This window comes from Budorcas taxicolor, chromosome 9, assembly GCF_023091745.1.
Source record: "Budorcas taxicolor isolate Tak-1 chromosome 9, Takin1.1, whole genome shotgun sequence".
In the NCBI taxonomy this organism is placed as follows: domain Eukaryota; kingdom Metazoa; phylum Chordata; class Mammalia; order Artiodactyla; family Bovidae; genus Budorcas; species Budorcas taxicolor.
In genome coordinates, this window is record NC_068918.1 from 43,165,909 (window position 1) to 43,183,731 (window position 17,823).

Genomic DNA, 17,823 nt, shown 5'->3' on the forward strand with positions numbered 1-17,823 from the left:
AAATGTTAGCAGTATTTTGTACTCAAGAATATGATTAAAGATTTTTTAAAATTTCTATTTAGACATTTTTCTGTATTAGAAATGTTCTATAGACAGCCATACTTTGATATAAAATATTTAATATCAGAAAATTTTTCATTACAAAGTTCTTAGTGGCAAATCAGAAATAGATCAGCTTTTATAATGCAGTAGTTGTCCAACAAGAATTGAGTAAATGATTAGCCCTCAGTATTAATTCATTTACATTTCATTGTGTTTTCTCTTTCTCAACCTTTTATTTTCTTATACATTATTTCTATATCTTAATTTCTTAGACTGATTTCTTCACAATTTTTCTAAATGCTTTATATACTATTGCTAACTGCTTTGTCATCATTTTTTAAAAGATTTAACCAATAACAATAATATACTGAGGATTTTTACATATTTGATACTATCAAAGATTAAAATTGCAATTAATTTTATTTTTCAGTCTTTAGCCAAAAAAACTTCTTAACAGAAGTTATTCCCTTTAGCAATAAATGCTAAAGGGAAAGAAAACCAGAGGCCAAGGGCCAAGTATAACAAGAGAATACTTCAGTGTTTGGGAAGTTCTTACTCTCTAAGGAAGATGGCATGAAAAATTGAAGTAAAACATTCTGAACTTTTTAATTCCTAATCTTTATAAATTGAAGTGATGAAAGAAATGGTAACAAAGATTCATACTATAGGTTGACTGTGCCATCCCTCACTCCCAAAATTCATATGTTGAAACCTAAATAAGATGATATTCTGCAGCAGGGCTTGGGAAGTGATTAGATCATGAGGGAGGAGCTCTCAGGACTGGGTCTAGTACTCTTATGAAAGAGACCACAGAGACATTCTTGCTGCCCTGCCAAGGGAGGACACAGTGAGAAGATGACCGTTCATGAATTCTTACTAGAAAACAAAACTGCCAGCACCTTACTCTTGAACTTGCCAGACAACAGAACTATGAGCAATAAATTCCCTTTGTTTGTAAGCTACCCGGTCTCTGGTAATCTGTTTTAGCAACCAAACAGAATAGGACAAATGAAGTTAATTTTTGATAAGATCTATTAAAAGTATTTTGCTTCAATCTTGACTTTGATGAAAAGTTAAATTACTAGATTCAAAATGATGATACAAGTGAAAGTGAAGTCTCTCAGTCATGTCCGACTCTCTGCGACCCGTGGACTGTAGCCCACCAAGCTCCTCCATCCATGGGATTTTCCAGGCAAGAGTACTGGAGTGGGTTGCCATTTCCTTCTCCAGGGGATCTTCCTAAACCAGGGATCGAACCCAGGTCTCCCACATTGTTGCAGGCAGACGATTTAACCTCTGCACCACCAGGGAAGCCCAATGCATGTATTTTTAGTCTTTTCTGCTTTTTGTTCAAGAAGGGCCTTTAAACACGATGGATTAAACATATTCATAAAAAGCAGGTCCCTTATCTTGCCAGAATGCAAAGCAGTTTTGACAAAATAGTCTTAAATGATACTTAGAAATTTTCTTAAGAATCTTTGACAAAACCATAGATAAATTGTGATCATTAGAGTTTACTGCAGATAAAATAATTTATCAAGTATTTTCTGCCCCACTTACCAAACAACTGATTTTAGTGCAGATGTGATTCTTGTCATTACCCATGTTGCAAATTCTTAATTATGAAAGAGAGTTGAGCCTAAAAAGTAAAACAAAGAAACATGTATGAACTAAATGTTAAATGCAAAAGTAAAGCCTGTTTTATGGAAAACAATTGATACTACTCATTTTTCCAGAAAAAGTAGAAAATTTAAAATTGTTCCAATAAAATTTGCTTAAAACTGTAAAAAAATCTACAATCATTGCCTTTACTTTTTCTCTGAGCTTTTCAGGTCTGAATCTGCCAGATGTGGATTAAATGGGTCTATTGCATTTACAAAAAACATAGTTTTCTAGTTGCTAGAATATACCCACTGATATTCATAATATTGCCTTTTCATCACAGTACATCGTGGTATTTTTAACTGCTATTTGCATCTTGATACACTCTTTAACATTTTTTTCCATTTATACCAGTGTTACTCAAGCAATATAATATGCTGTAGTGGGTTTAAACTCAATAATTGGCAAAAATTCCCAGTTGTCTTTATAAATGCTCTAGAGTATTAGAAGGATGCCAACTACATAAGCTATAAAACATTATTAGGAGTATCTAGTGAAATATCTACTTTTAAATGATATTTTATAAAATTATTTACTGTCACAGCAACTCCTGATGGCATTTATATAGAGGATTGCTACTTTAAAAGAAACTGAAAAAGTACAATGTAAAGCAGGAATATTTTAATTTTCTGCAATAAGCACAAGTAGAAAAATGACTTACAGCTATTTTCCAAGAAATATTATAAAGTATGCTCAACGTTCAAGGGTAATAATACTCTCAAATAAAAATCTTGAAAAATCTGTAAAAAACCAGCTCCTCTATTCAAAAAGGGAAACACGATGGTGTGCATGTGAATGTGTGTATAGGTGAGCCTGAGTGTGAAAGATTGAGAAATAGAGAAATTGGAAGAAAAATAAATAGATAAGAAATCAAATACAAAATAAAACTTTGTGTCTATTTCATGTTTTAAGAAAATTAAAGCCAAAGGATACTAAAACAAAAGAAGAAAAAAGTTGTTTCATTGTCTAATTCATCTGTACACTTTATTTATACCTCTTGATAGAAGTCAGAACTTATCACAGAAACTTCAAACACTGGCCTAATATAATTTTTCATCCTATCTTGAAAATTCAGGATTCCCCAAGGTAACTTCAGGCTTTAGTTCTTCTAAGGTCTAAAAGCAAAGGCAATTTCTCCCTCATGTTGGTAAAAAGGAAAAGATTTAGGATGAATTGAAAAGGAAATGAATGTAAAAGAGAAGGGCAAAAAATGTCACAAGTACAGCTTGCCAGTGATGTCAGGCCTGTTTTCCTTCCACTGGGTCAGTGACCTTATTGCTCACTACTGTCAGGTAAAATGGTCTAAGTAACACCTGTTTTCCCCCAACTCTTGGCCCTTATTTGGCCCGCAGTTCTGGCACACTCTCATGAAGTGCATAGCAATGGAGTCAAGGAAATGGGCAGTTGCCAAGGGACTTGTGCCATACTTTTTGACTAACCACTTAAATATCAACTCTCACCTCATTTATAATGTAGAGAAATGCATTTTTAAAATTGAAGAGCAGTATTGATTAGCTTAAAAAGTGTTAAATTGGGTTTCAAGATATCAGAGCTATATTTATTGTCACACATCAGCAGTATGACCTTGTAAAATATTTGAGATTTTTTGCAAAAGCATTCAGATTTCAGTAATTCAGTTTTAATATTTAACCCAGAAGGCGATAGCGAGCCAGTTTTTTCTTACAGGTTTTATAAATCTGCATTAAAATTTTAAATTTTCAATAAAATAGAAGATAACTCTATTCAAAGTAGTGAAAGAATACATGTTCCTTCTTAAACTGAAACACATAGAAAATATTGAGATGCTGCCATTTAGGCATTTGAATTGCTCCAATCATTTTATTTACTTTTTTCAGACTTCGCAAAAGTCAGCCAAGCAGACTATGTATGTGTCATATGGATTCAGTTCTTGTAACGCCAAAATATCAAGAAAACATCCAGTTTAGTTATTTTGGTCATATGGATATGGATTTAAGTCCTCAGCATGACATATACAAGGTGCGTGGCATAGTTATCTAGTTAGTATTAAAAAGGAGACCTCTTTCCTAGGAAAGCAGTTTTTAGGAAATAAACCATTATATTTTTATGTTAAGTAACAGCCCCAAATTATGAAAAAAGAGAAGTGGAAATTAAGGAACTAGAAAAGATAGAAAAGAAACTAAGAGCTTTCCAAGGATTAACATCCTAACAGCTATATCACAAGGGCATCTTTTTTCCAGCTCCATTCATTGTACAAGGTAGAGCTCCTCTCACTAACGGCTGAAATCGGGATCAGCAAAAGAAGGAGCTGGGGCCAGCATCCATCAAGGCTCTAAGGAAGGAGCTAGATCATCGGCCAGCACTCTTGCTTTTATGGCCAGCTTGATTAGCAAGACCTGAAATGAGTTCTGTAAGACTCAGAACCCACCCATTTTGGTAGTGAGAAAGCTGGACTTTGAGAAATGGATTGAAAAAGAAATCAACACTAAAAAAGACTGTTGGCTTCATTCCTGAGGCTACATTGGCAAAATAAGCCAGGACGGATTAATATAGAGTAGAACAGAAAGTAAAAAGTGTAAACTCTGTTTCCATCACGACAAGCAAGTATTTATATGTTTTCTTAGTGTCTGCTACTCAGTAAGTGCCAGAGTGGAAACAAATTTAAATAATGACCAAACTGGATGAACAAGGACAGGAATGGCAAGACACAGGAACAGAAGCTATAAACAAGACAAAAAGTCTTGAGCGTAAAAAGTGGACTTAATGTGGTGGGCTTCCCAGGTGGCTCAGTGGTAAAGAATTTGCCTGCCATTGCAGAAGACGTGAGTTCAATCCCTAGGTCGGGAAGATGCCTGTGAAAAGGAAATGGCAACCCACTCGGGTATTTCTGCCTGAAAAATCCTATGGACAGAGGAGCCTGGTGGTTTACAGTCCACAGGTTTGTAAAAAGTGGGACATGACTGAGCCACTGAGCACAAATAATGTGGTGGGATCAGAAATTATCTAAAATCAAAATGTTGTTAGAACTACCATAAGATTATTTTTAAAAAGAAAGGAACAAAAGGCCACAATTTTACCTATAATTGAACTTACTAGAACACCACTAAGAGAAAATAAACATGAACCACTAAGAGAAAATAAAATAAACAGGATACTTTAAAATGTTTATTTTAAAATGTGCTTTATTTAATTTTTGAAGTATCATTGCTGTTTTTTCTCCCAAGGAGAAAAAAAGTTTCTGTCAAATGAGTCAGTACTTCTAACTTTTTTTTTCTTTTCTTTTTTTGCCATAGACATTCTAGTTCTGGGAATTTATCTTAAAAGTTTCTCACAAAATATAAAAATTGTGACACAAGGATGTTCCTCACAACATTGTTTATGACTCACTGATTCATTCAATAAACTTTTTGGAGAACTTTCAATGGGCTAGGTAATGTGCCTGCTATTTAGAAAACTCCTAAATGCCATTAAAAGAGTAATCATTAATTATGGTACAAGCATATGATGAGCTATTATGCAGTTATTGAAATGATGTTTATGGAATGTTTAATGACTTGAGAAAATGTTAATGATATAATATTGAGTAAAAAATGCACTTATAAAATAGTACTTACTATATTATATGAGACATGTAAAAATTACATTAAAAATGAAAGAATACTACAAAATATGAACAATAATTGCCTTGGATGGTAGAATGCTGAATACTCTTCTTTATATAAAGAACACATATTAATTTAATAACCATTAACAAATACTCAGATTTTATGAAATTAGAAATATCAAAATGCGACTCAACTGGCCATTTGATCAGAATCAGAATTTTAAATCTGTAAATATAGGGACTTGATTGAGTCTAACAGAATGCAGGATATTCAGACGGATTTTACAGACATGCTTCCCTGGAAAGCACAGTGCTTCATTTTGTGGACTGCCTATACACTTGTTTCACATTTTTACAATGCAGTGGTAAAGACTCTGCCTGCCAATGCAGGAGATGCAGAACCTATGGGTTCAATCCCTGGGTCAGGAAGATCGCCTAGAGGAATAAATGGCAATCTACTCCAATATTCTTGCCTGGAAAATCCCACGGACAGAGGAACCTAGTGGCTACAAAGTCTAGGGGGTCACAAAGAGTCAGATGTGACTCAGCGACCGAGCACACAAGCATTCCTGACAGCAAGCGGGTATGTTTAATACATTTGCTAATAATCAAAAGCAAGTTTGATATCATGTTTATGGATGTATCAAGTGCATGTTTTGATGCATTATAACAAATATTTACACTGATGCAACTATTTTATAAAAACAGATTATTTCCATGATCCTCAAAAGTTTCCTTGCATTGTGTGCTTTGTAGGCAATCGTTAGCCCCATCCCCAGCACCAAGCTTGCCTTCTAGAATTTCATGTAAATGGAATCATACAGTATATACTCCTTTGTGTATAGTTATTTTACTTAGCTTAAAGCCTGAGTTCTTTCCAGGTTGTTGCAAGTATCAATATAGGATACTATTATATATACATTAGAATGGCTAAAAATAAAAAGATTTATGATACTGAGTGATGGTGAGAAAATGAAGGAACTCAAATTTTCATGTATTGCCAGTGGGAATATAAGATGGTTTAGTCACTTTAGAAGACAATTTGAAATTTATTTTTAATTTAAACAAACACTTATCATATGACTCAGCAAATCAATTCTCTGGTATTTATCCTAAAGAAATGAATATGTACGTCTAAAGAAAAAGACATGTACACAAATGATCATGGCACCTGAACTAGAAGTATATCATTTATAACAGCCACACTTGCAAACAACCCAAATGTCTATTAACAGATGAAAGAATAAACAAATTATGGTATTGCATTCAGTAATAAGTTGTTTTTTAAGCCTAATTTTTTAAAAGCTAGTTTAATACAATGTATTATGCCAAGAAAATAGGATGATCTTGTAGCTCAACAAAATAATAGACATACTAATACTCAGTAAGAAATTTTAAATGCTTTTTTTTTCTGAAATAAGTGGTGTTGGGAAAACTGGGCAGCTACGTATAAAAGGAGTAAACTGGACAACTGCTCTCTCACGCTGTGTGCAAAAATAAATTCAAAATGGATTAAAGACTTAAATTTAGGACCTGAAACCATAAAACTTTCAGAAGAAAACATATGCAGTAAGCTCTTTTACACAGTAAGGTCTTAGTAATATTTGGATTTGTTTCCTCAGGCAAGGGATACAGAAGCAAAAATAAGTAAATGAGAATACATCAAATTAAAAACCTTTTGTACAGTGAAGGAAACTAAACAAAATAAAGGGCCACCTACTGAATAGGAGAAGATATTTGCAAACAATATTTGATATGAAATTAATTATCAAGGAACTCATATAACTCAATACCAAAAAGAAAAGAAAAACACAACCCAATTTAAAAACTGAGGATCCAAATAGACATTTTTCCAAAGAAGACATACAAATGGCTTGTAGACACATGAAAAGATGCTCAACATCAGCAATCATCAGGGAAAGGTAAATCAGAATCACCATGAGAACCTCACCCCTGTCAGAAGGGCTGTTAACCAAAAAAAAAAAAAAACACACAAATAACAAGTGTTGGTGAGGATGTAGAGAAAAGGAAGCCCTTGTGCGCTGTTGGTGGGAATATAAACTGGTATAGCTCCTATGAAAAATAATATGGAGATTTCTCAAAAAATTAAAAATAGAACTACCATATGACTCAGGATACACATCAGAAGAAAATGAAAGCACTAATTACACACACACACACACACACACACACACACACACATATACACATACCCGTATATTCATTGCAGGGCTTCCCTGTTGGCTCAGTGGTAAAGAACTTGCCGGCCAGTGCAGGAGACCCAGGTTTGATCACTGAGTCAAGAAGATCCCCTGGAGAAAAATAGGTAAATGAATAAAAGAGATGTGGTATGTGTGTGTATGTATGATGGACTGCTACTCAGCCATAAAGAGAATGAAGTCTTGCCATTTACAACATGGATGGATCTAGAGGGTACCATGCTAAGTGAAATAAGTCAGAGAAAGACAAAGACTGCATGATTTTACCTATATGTGGGTTGAATCTAAAAAACGATGAATAAATAAAACAGAAACAGTTGCAGACTTAGAGAACAAACATGGTTATCAGAGGAGAGGAGGGGAGGGGAGGAAAGAAATAGGTGAGGAAGATTAAGAAGTACAAATTTCTAGTTCCTAAGTAAGAAAATTGGGGGTATGAAATATACATTGTGGGGATTATGGTAAATAATTATACAATATCTTTGTGTCGCTGCATATTGTAACTAGACTTACCATGGTAATCTTTGTCAAATATAATCACTGTGTTGTGTGACAGGTACTAAACGTGTATAGGTCAATTATATTTTAAAACCAACCAACCAACCAACCAAACAAACAAAAATTAATAGAAGAAATGAGATTGTTGTTACCAGAGGCAGGGGGCACCGATAGAGGGGATTAGATGAAGGCAGTTAAAAGGTACAACACTTCCATTTACAAGTAAAATAAATAGTAGGGATGTAATATACTACATGATAAACATAATTAACGTGCTCTATGTTCTGTACGAAAGCTGCTAAGAGTGAATTTCATGAATTCACATCTGAAGGACAATTTTTTTTTCTATTTCTTTACTTTTGAGATCTATATGAGATTATAGATGTTCACTAAACTTACGTGTTACAGTCCATGGGGTTGCAAAGAGTCAGATAAGTGTTAGTGACCCAACAATAGCAAACTTACTGTGATAATCATTTCATGATATCTGTAAGTGAAATCATCAGGCTGTACACTTAAAACTACACAATGCTATATGTCAACTATATTCAGTAAAACTGAAAGAAAAAATCTCTAAACTCTAATCAAGGTTTAATTAATAAATACAGTTATCGATTCTAAAGCACATTTGTCTCATTTATTTTTAAGATGAATAAAATGTTGATAACATTTGTTATCTACTTAAGAGAAGAGAGTAGATATATTAAAGCAGTCAGGAACCTGAAGTGAATAATTATTACATAAGAATTTATACATTTTATATTGTCTTAAATCCCTGCTGTGTAGTTTTCTACCAACCTTTGATGAGAATCTTGTTTTCCTCAAATGAGAAACTCCAATAGTCAGATATGAAATTGTTTCATTTTTCTTTCATTTAAAAATCAAGTACTGAACACAGAATTAGACACAGTCCCTGCTCGGTGGGTTTCACAATCTACAATGCTAGCTTGATTTTCTTGCTGCTCAAACTCTATATGAGAGCACACACTCAATAGGAACTTGTTTACTATTGCTAAGATATACTCTTGTGCCCTGATATACTAGTAAAAGAAAGTTCACAGTCCTTTGAAAAACCAGGGCCTTGGGCATGCTGGAAGGCCAGGCACAATAGCATAGGCTTATATCAAATAAAGGAGAGTTCTGAGTCAAGAATGGAATTCTAATAATGATTTGTTTTTTCTAGCTTATTATTTAAGAAAACTTGCCAGCAATATTTAGACTTCTGAATGTGTGCAAGCTTATATGTCTAACACAGTGTCTGAAATATAGGATATTTGTTGGATGGTGAAGCAAATTACAAACAAGTGTTTGAAATAAAACATTCCATGTCAACAATACCCCATAATTTATACTCTAAAGTTATAAAATGATTAAATTCTAAAATAACCCCCCAAAATTATCACTGTGATTCATCCACTTTCATGACTTTTCACAACACTGTCCACATGGTCTCACAAATCCCTGCCCATCTGAAAGTTTCTTATACCATCTTCATGAGTTTTTTTTTCCCCTATCAGAAAATTCATTCTTGGTTTGTGCATGGGAAACAATAACATAAACAGAAAGAAAATGTGCTTGTTCAGACTCGAGAAAAAAATGAGAAATTTTACGTTTTAACAACCTACTATATCTCAAATACTAAGCTAAACAAGTTAATTCATTCACTCAGCAAATACTGTTGAAGAGCCTACAATGCATAGTTCTAGTACTGGTGACATAAACAAGTGAAAGATTCAGAAATGCCCCTGGAACTCACGGATCTTTCATTCCAGTGGAGGGCACATGAGGTTGGGGGAAAGGAAGTGAGACAATGAACAAGTAAGTTAGTATATAGTGTTATGTCTAGTTACAACCCTGTTTCATTCATTTGCAACATAACCTTGCTACTTACTCTTTTTTAAATGAGGAAATTGCAAATCAGAGGTATTATCTAACTTGTCTTCAAGTCACGCCTCTAGTATAGCAGTAATTTAACCCAGGACCTTCCAACTGGAAATCTTTGCTGTTTCCACTTGTTTATGTTAGGGAAAAGAATCCAAAGACAACCATCAAATTCAAAAATTATAAATAACAAGGAAGAAAATAGAGGAAAACAGGAAAGAACATCAGAAGCAAACACTTGTCTGTGTGAAATCCATGAGACTGTGCCTCGTGAACTTCCCACTACAGGAAGTACAGACCAAGAGCCCCTAAGCTGCACTGTGAAACCCGTGTGCCATTTGCACTGAGGCCACACTTGCCACCCGCTACTCCAATCACAGAGCGTGGCAAGGGCATTCAGTGATGCCTATTCCTGGGACACACTGGACTCCTCTGCTAGCTAACTTTGACCTGCAGTCTCCCTACAGCCTTTACTGAAACTTCTTTAGACAACATCAACTGTCAAGCACACTCTCTCTTTCTCGTTCTCACTCACACTGTAACTTGAAAGTGCTGAGCACTTCCCTTGCTGCCATTTCATCCCAAAGAGGTGTTTTCTCTAATAAAATACTTGCGTGTTTAATTTCATATTGGTGTCTACTTATTGGCAGTGTTAGACAAGAAAAGTGGTATCAAAACTGACCTGAGCAAATGAGCAGGAAGATGAAGCTTTGGGACTAGTTCACCCACCACCTGGCAGGTGAAGAGGAGACCATCTTGTATAGCATGTGAGGCATGGATAGCCCTTGGCACAGTGTAGCAGCTCAGCTGCTAAAGATTTCACCAATGAGCACCTGGGGAAATGTCCAAGTGGACCAGAACGCTATGGCAGGTGTAATAATGCAGACATTTGAAAAACAAGGGGACAAGAAACAATACATACAAACAGCAGAGTAGAACACTCTTCGGATAGATAATGAGAGACTGAGGGTTGTTAACAAGGAGTTTATGGCTAAGTGTATAAACCTGGAGAGGCTCAGTTCTAGCTTAAAAAGAGGCTCTTATCACCTGTAATGGAAGGGTAAATACAATTAAGTGTGAGTTAATGGCCAGAGGCACAGAGCTCCAGACATATTTGAATGCTCAGCCAAGGCAGGTTTGTTGTGCAAAGATGAGGACTCTGGTGAAAAAAACCTAAGCTTATGAAAAATAGGACAGGGATATCTGAATGGGTGACCTTGAGGACTATTCAAACTACGAGTCACCCCTGGACTCTCTGGGCTTGCAAAAATAGACAATATTTCTTTAGTGAGAGCTAGTATTCCACTGGAGGAGAAGATGATATAGAAGCTTCTCTCTTCCAAGGTAAAAGCCTCTTTCCTCACTCCCCAGGAGTTGCCACATCTCCTTTTCAGGATGCCAAGCTAATAACTAGACTCAAACTTCGGCATAACTTGGCCAGAAGTGTGTTGGGCCTGGTAAAGGAGAAACAAAACTCTACACTTAACAAACTGCAAAATCAAGCTGACATATTCTGGTAAGGATAAAGGGAGGACCCCTTGGATTGGATTTTGAGGGGTTTTGATAAAGCAAACCAAATATAGCTAGATAAGCAAGAATTCATTGCTTTAGATGTACTTTCAAAAGACACAACTGCTGAGGTAGCTTTCAGAGGTCTGTGAAAAAATGGCGAACTCTCAGCAAAATGTACTTCCCTGGTGACTCAGTGGTAAAGAATTCGCCTGAATGAAGGAGTAGCAAGTTCAATCCCTGACTCAGGGAGGGCATGGCAACTCACTCCAATATTCTTGCCTGCAGAATCCCTTGGACAGAGGAGCCCAGAAGCTAGTGTCCGTAGGATCACCGAGTCAGACAGGACTGAAGCGACTGAGCATGCACACACCCTTGATAAAATAAAAGGGCCAATATTGCCCTGGCCGATAGTAAAGGAAGGAAATAATGAGGCTGAGGGAAGTGAGAATGCTGAATGAATATGTTGTGAAAACACAGAAGAATCAAGAGGACATATGCTTCACGAAGGCCATCAGGAACATGCTGGTAATACGGGCTCTGGAATAAGTAAGTGGTGGTTCTTCCGAGGCCATGGATAGAGGAGGGGTGATTACAGAGGTGTGGTCTTTAACAACCATAGTAGTAATGTCCTCCCTCTAACTAACAGAAGCCAGATGATGGCATTTTATTGCAAAAAGTTAGGCTGCTTCAAGGAGAAGGCAATGGCACCCCACTCCAGTACGCTTGCCTGGAAAATCCCATGGACGGAGGAGCCTGGTAGGCTGCAATCCGTGGGGTTGTGAAGGGTCAGACACGACTGGGTGAGTTCTTTCACTTTTCACTTTCATGCATTGGAGAAGGAAATGGCAATCCACTCCAGTGTTCTTGCGTTGAGAATCCCAGGGACGGCGGAGCCTGGTGGGCTGCCATCTATGGGTTCGCACAGTCAGACATGACTGAAGTGACTTCGCAGCAACAGCAGCGGGCTGCTTCAATTGCCATAATGACAGGCAAAACTGGAGAGGCAGTCAAGGGATTTAACCTACTGAGTTGTGCTCTTACAGGCAGAAGGGAGGGGCAGCCAATAATGTTGATGTTTGACATCTAAACTTATGAAACAAAGAAATGAACAAAAACAATGGAAGAGCAATAAAAGATGCTGTAGAGGCCCAGGCTGTGAGGCAATCAGCCCCACCTTCTGGGCCATAGGATACTTCATAGTGTTGGAGGATCCAGCGGACCAATAGTGCAATAGTGTTGGCAAATGTGCAATATGGAACTTATGGCGAGCTCTAACCGCTGCTCCCTCCCAATGTTCAACTTGCCAACAATAGAGACCAACACTGGTCCTCTGATATAGTACTATTTCCTAAAGAATTCAATTGGTTAGTTGACTACACTGCTCCATTTGCACCCTGGTTTGACTTACAGGATTAGATAGTTATTCTGAGCATGAGTTTATCTTTTCTGCCTATAGAACTTTAGCCAGTACTTCTATCCAGAGTCTAATAGAATGCCTGCATCAAAGACATGGAATCGCACATAACCTAGCATCTAATTTAGGGACCTAATTCCACAGCAAAGGGAGTATAAGAGTGGGTCCGTGCCCACGGGGTCCACTAATCACAATATATACTGCACCATTCAGAGGCATCCAACCTCACAGAATACTAGCTTTCTAAATGTGCAACTGAAGCGTCAGTGCTGAAAAATGCTCTGAAAGAATGGAATATGTTTATCAATCCAGACCTCTATGTGGTGCTTTGTGCCCAGTAGGAAAGACAGGAGTCCAGATATCAAGGAGTGTCCAGTAATGACTCACTGAAGGATTTTGCGCTTCTTGTCCTTACACTCTTGAGCTCTGCCAGTGTATATACCAAGGTTCTTATCAAGTATAAGTTATGGTAACTGTCTGGAAGTTTAAGTCTCCTTGTGCCCAGGGACCAATGGGAGGAAACAGGAGTCACTGTATCGGCAGGGCACCTGATTCTCATCAGCACTTCCGGAGACAGGAATGAATGTAGAGCATTTGGATCCAGTCACCCCTCGCCTTACTGCCCCTATGAACAGTCATATAAAGCAACCTGGACAGTAAAGTATATGATTATAAGGGCTGAAATATTTCAGAGAAGAAGATTTCATTCATACCACCAGGAAGGTACCCAGACCTGCTGAGGGACTCAGTGAGAATGAAAGAAATTTAGAATGAAGAGTGGAGGAAGGGGATGGGGACTGGTTATAGCCCAGGGGTCAGTTGTGGTGATAGGAGCTTTAGTCCATTATACTGTCCTCCTTCTTTTTAACTTTTGCTTATGGAAACATGGAGGAGCTGCTACTAGCTCTGTGAGGAGAAGCAGATCAGAATGGTTCAAGGGGCTCACTGCAGTGGCCAGGAGAATGAGCTCTGCAGATGCCCCACTATGGAGAGTGTAACTGAGCAAGGAGCCCAGGGGTTGGGCTCCGAAAGCCGTAACCTCATTTATATTGAAGTCATGTGTTCCATGGGCTCCTCCCAGCTAATGACTGAAAGTGGAAGGAATACTAAAGCAGGCCCACACTTGGAAGACAAAGTGACACCTCTGATGGGCAGCTTTGGTTTGAGAGCACTCTCTGACAGCCTTGTCAAACTCCCTTAGACTGCAGGGCTCTTTGGAACACTGGCCACCAGCCTTCCCTTGTTCTTCCCTTCACTTAAGAGTCAGATTTGCATATGGTTTTATTTCATCTGAGCTTTATCCTGTTTTATATCACACAGATATTTCTTCTAATAAAATCATTGAACATCTATTTTGTCATCTGCTTTTTGAGGACCCTTGTGACATCCTATATGTTGTTAAGCTTGTGTTTTATGGATGAGCCTCAGGTCCTTGCTTAACGTCCTAAGGAAAATGAAATGACATATGACAAATAAGTGAGAATAGGATACTGTGTGGCTTCCCAGTGGCTCAGTGGTAAAGAATCTGCCTGCCAGTGTAGGAGACACAGGTTCCATTCCCTGGAGAAGGAAATGGCAGCCCACTCCAGTATTCTTGCATTTGAAGTCCCATGGACAGAGGAGCCTGACAGGCTATAGTCCATGGGGTTGCAAAAGAGTCAGACATGACTTAGTGACCAAACAATAACAAGAACTAGGATGGTGTGACCATACAACACATTCTTTAAAAAAGGCTTGTATGACACTGCAATTGTTCAGAGTGTGCCTGAATGGCATCACTAGAGGGATAGAGAGTTTAAGTACTCTTGTCTCTCTCTCTAAAAAAAAAATATGCAACCTGAGAAGACAGGCTGGAGAACACTCAAACTGCTCGGCACTGCAACCAAAAGGTTAAAAAAAAAAAAGTTTTCCAATTATTCTCTATATTTCTTCAAAAGATTAAGGAGGGTTGGGTTTTCATTCCACTTCAGCACTCGGTAAAATATCCCACTCCACCAGTTCCTGGCCATTTTGTTCCAGTGTCCCTTCCCACAACCCTCTTCCAATTGCCCCCCATATTCCTTCCATAGGCTTCCTCGTACCTACTTTCTACCAGATTCCCCACATTCTTCTTTGCCCTCTTTTCCCATTTTCATTACTTTTATTACAAGAGATTCTTGACCCAGATGGAAAATGTTTCCAAAATAATTCATTTTACTGTCATCAAAGATATCACTAACAGTATTAGAAAGGACTTCTGAGTGGTTAAAAATGGCAATGAGTTGTTTGAGAGTTCATCCTGGAAGTCTTCAAATGAAGGTAATCTCTGCAGTTCCCGAGAGCTTTCATTTTGAATGATTATATGTCTTCCCTACACAAAGCCCTTAGGAGATTTTCCCTTTAAAAAGAGGGGAAATGATTAGTCATAGGTGCTTCTGTAACAGTGTAGAGAACTGACAGTTTTTGAAGGCTCTTTAATCAGGTTATCATTTTATTTACATTTCCTTATTTTCTTCTTCTGCAAAGAGCTAAAGATAAACTTTACCTCTTTAGTCTGTCAAGAATGTCATAAACTATGAATCATTGGTGTCAGAAATAATGCAACTTTTTTGTCTTATAAACTTGCTCTCTTTTGGTTTGTTCTTGTGTTTCCTGAAATGAGAGGTTTCCAGGATTCTGAATTCAAAAGTTTACCATAATTGTTTTGAATTAAATCACCAATATCAAAGGTTTCCAATGTTAATATCTTTCTGTCAATCAAGAAAGTTAAAAGTTTTGGGGAATCATTCATTTTAGTTCTTTATCAATATGAGCAAAAAACATGAAAAAAGGATATATTACTTTTTATTTTTTCAAGCATAACTTTTTATTCATAGTTTCCTTATGTCTGCACTGATCTGTTTAAAGTTCTACTTAAGGTATAATGGAAAGGTCTCCATGCAATAAGCTAAGATTTCTGGAACTCAGTCATAATTCATTTCCTTTATCAGATATCTCTTCTCAAGGTAAGCTCTAAGTCAAAAATAGATTTCATAATACTTCTATGCTTGCTGAAGCTGTTTTTTGATGACAGAAAAGTTACTTCTAAATGCTTTGAATTACTTTTATCTACTATAAAATTTTTTAATGGCCTTTTCTTTCTTAACTGAACTTGTCAATCATTTTTGGCAATGCAGCAAAAAGGATCAAATGCTGTGTTTTTAACATAAATTTCATAGGTGGCACAAAGTTATTTTTCTAACTCACAAAATTATTAGAGTTTATGGAAATACAGTTTTTCCAGATAAAGATTAAGCACAGTATATATAGGTAATGTTTATATATGTAATATATATGCCATTGTATGTATATAACTCTATCTACGTATCTATATCTATACTTGATTGTAGTGTCAAACTATGGCATCTATTACAACATATGGGTATATAGTCTGAGTTTCTCAGTCGATAAAATAGGTCCGTCACTTGTATTTTTTCCTTTCATTCTTTTTTCAAGAGTCGTGTAACTACTTAAGGTAGAGAACCACTAGCATAACATCAATTTCCGTTGCATTACCTTCTTGATTTCCCCGTGAAACGAAGCCTTGTGTTCCTTCTAGAACATCACTAGAATTCTTTGACATTCCATGTACCGTTTTGATTGTTTCTGAAATAATTCTTGGGCCCATAATATATCTGCGCCTCACATCTAAAGATACATTGTATGTATTGCAGATGATCAAACACTTTTTAAGAAAAACTGCAATATGTGTGGTTATAAAACTATCTTATAACTGTTTTTTTGTTTTGTTTTGCTTATATGTCTGCTAGATAAGTCCAAGTTTTTAAAGGAAAAAAAACATACTTTATTCAAAGAATGATTAATTCAATGTTGTTGAAATTGTTTCTGTCTTCCCAAAGAAAGCATGATTATACTTTTATGCAGGAAAGTAAAGATCCCCATGTAACAGTTGCTTCCCGTCTTCAGTGCTTGACACCTAAAAATGCACACAAATCTTTTGGCTATGAGTAGAAGTTTAAATAAATGCATTTATCTCCTCTCTTCCCTGAGATTCATTACAGTGGAAATGATGTACACACATCAATGAAGGAATAAGTGCGGGGCCTCAATAATTAAGAATTTATAATACATTTTTGGAAGATATGGAGTAGATAGAAAAAAGAAATCAAAGAAAGATATTTCCAAGGGAAAGTGAAAAGGAAGTATAGCCATAAAGGGAGCCTGTTTTCTCTTTAAAATCTCAGCGCACTGGGAATTGAGAAATACCAGCTAAGATGGGATAAAATAGGAGACTGGGTGGTAAAAACACATTAATTAAAAGTCTACATAAGGAAACTCATTGGCCTAAACACAAATCTTTCTGCTAATTTAGGTGCAGAATGACAAGCAGATAAGAGTCTAGCTCTGACAATAAATATGTCAACAAATTAACTTAAATCTGCTGTTTTCTCTCAATGAAAAATGAAAAACCTGAGTGTCTTTAGTTTAGGCTGCTATCACAACGTACCACTGGCTTCCCTGATGGCTCAGCAGCAAAGCATCTGCCAGCCAAGCAGGAGACATGAGTTCAATCCCTGGGTTGGGAAGATCCGCTGGAGAAGCAAATGGCAACCTGCTCCGGTATTCTTGCCTGGGAAATCCCATGGACAGAGGAGGCTGGTGGGCTACAGTCCATGGAATCACAAAGGAGACAAGGCTTAGTGACCAGCAAAACAATGAAGCCTAGATTAGGAGGCTTATCAACAATGAAAATTTATTTCACACAGTTCTGGAGGCTGGATGTCTGTGGTTAGGGTGCCAGAACGGGCAGATCCTAGTTAGAGTCCTCTTCCAGGTTGTAGACAGCTCTCTTCTCATTGTATCCTCACATGATATAAGAGAGAGATTAAGAAAGAGCTAGAGAGCTCTCTGGGGTTCCTTTTATAAGGACACTAACTCTATTCATGAAAACTTCACAGGGAAGGATACAAACATTCAGTCTATTGCACTGAGTTCAATGATTATTGCATTTTGGTGACCAGAAAACTGTCTAA